Raw genomic sequence first — 2,133 nt, forward strand, 5'->3', positions numbered from 1 at the left:
GACTAGAACTGATAAGGGCCCAAGTCTTGGGAACTCTAAATTTTGAATTGTGAATTTCTTGCCATGTAGTATTAAAAAGGTAAAATGAACATGCAACTGACTACAACATATTGTTGTGGAGGCAGATTGCGGAAAAAAAGTCATTGTGGATGAAACAGATCGCAATCTTCCAAAAAAAACACAACCTTAGCAGGGATTGACCTGAACCGATCACCAACCCGCTGTACATGTTTGCAACTTATACTGATACATAGCTAGTCGACAACATAAACCAAAAGTATAAGCTATGAGCATAGCCTTTAGAGAAGTAATGAAGGAGGTACAAGAATCTTTCATTGACTTCATATACATGTTAAAATAATTAAACGTAAATAGTTTGAGGTTTTATAGCCAAAGAAAATTTTTGAAAGTAGTAAGCGTGTTTCATCTCCTATGCGACCAGCTGTGCCTGGAGGCCCAGTTAGTGTGCCAGACTGGTTGGAGGCTCAGCGCTGTCGGCTTGATATTTTCCAAGACAGGAAATTGTGCTCCGTTTTGTCTCTTCTCACTCAGGTGTACAGATGGTCGCCGGCGATATACTGCAGGAAACGAACCTGCTACGGCTTAGCATCCCGTCCAGGGGTCAGTAGCAATAGTCTCAGTCATCTTATGCTACAGAAACCGGGAAAAGCTCTAGCAGTGTACGCCGGGGCTCGAGAGCGACTTTGCTTTGCCTTGCATTGCCAACCATGATGTGTAATAATCTGGATAATATCGCACTTTACAGTAATCTAATTATTTGGGGCATTCAGTTGTTATGTTCTGATCAATGAACAAGCTCAGGAGTCAGCCGCCTAGTTTAGTAACCGAAAGGGAAAATACTGCGTGAGCAGCACCATGTCATCTTAAAGAAAAATAGGCAATTTTATTGAATGAACAACATAAGCCTTCCAAAAATAAAATCGTGTACACCTGTGTTGACGAAGAGACTCGGTGGTGAAGATGGACTTTCCCGATTATGGACTGCTAACTTGTAAAACTATCAAATATAATGATTTGTACAATTTATTGTCATGCATGGTTATGCCTTCTTAACTTTACGTAACCTTAGCGTTGAAGATCTTTGAAACTTACACAAGCTTTGTAAGCTGGTAAGCTGCCAAAATGTCGCTAAAACATTGTTTATAATACTAAAAAGACCTGGTAGTGACTGAATGCATGGTAGTTTATACCGCGTACTTTTGTTTGCAAAATTGCTATAGATTTTAGTTGCGTAGTTCATATCTTGTAATGTTGCCAGGGAGCTGCTTAGCCTCAATAAAGTAATTATGCCGGATTCATTGATGTAAGAAAGATAATTTTCTTTAACTTAAAACAAATCATCTTAAATTTGAAAGGCCTCGAGCAAGATTTTTCCACCTCCTGGAGATTGCAATACTAATACTATGTGAGATGGGGACGCTGAAACTTAGGCACAAGGTCCAAAAAATGGGATAGAGTGGGTTAGAGGTTCCTCGGTGGTATGCGTCCAGACTCGATTAAAAAGACAAAGATAAAAATTAAGGAAACACATGAATGATAATAGAAATATAAAGATACCCCGAAATCGGTGTACGAGTAACGGGTGGCGCCATATGTGTTTTTTTATTTTGCAATGACAAAAGTCGATCTTACCTGGTAGACCCAGCCGTTTTTCCGGGGTAGAAACCAGTTTACCCGTAAAAGAATTACGAGTTACTGTAGCTGCAGAAAAAACATGTTGGAGAAACGAGTAAGTCTTCATCATCGGAATACTTTCTAAAGAGAGAACTTTCCTAAGGAAGAATTTAGGATACATTAATGTTGATAGCCTTTATTGAACAATTCAGTAAAGTTATGTTTGAAGAAAAAGAGCCACCTTGCTGCCGAGTCCGCCGTCTTTGTAAACAATCGTTACCAATCCCCGCCCGTTAACTCTACGGGAAGCTTAATCAAAATGGCTGCATGGGCATTTTACTTGTACGGGTACTACGCATGTACGCATCTTAACACATCTTCTTAATCTTTGGTGTTATCTTATCGGTTACAAGTATTATTCAGTCTCAACATTACAACGTAGTAAGGGGACAAAGAACTGTACTATGCATTTACAGGTACTCGGATGCCCACCTTCCT

This window comes from Montipora foliosa, unplaced genomic scaffold, assembly GCF_036669935.1.
Source record: "Montipora foliosa isolate CH-2021 unplaced genomic scaffold, ASM3666993v2 scaffold_423, whole genome shotgun sequence".
Taxonomy (NCBI): Eukaryota; Metazoa; Cnidaria; class Anthozoa; order Scleractinia; family Acroporidae; genus Montipora; species Montipora foliosa.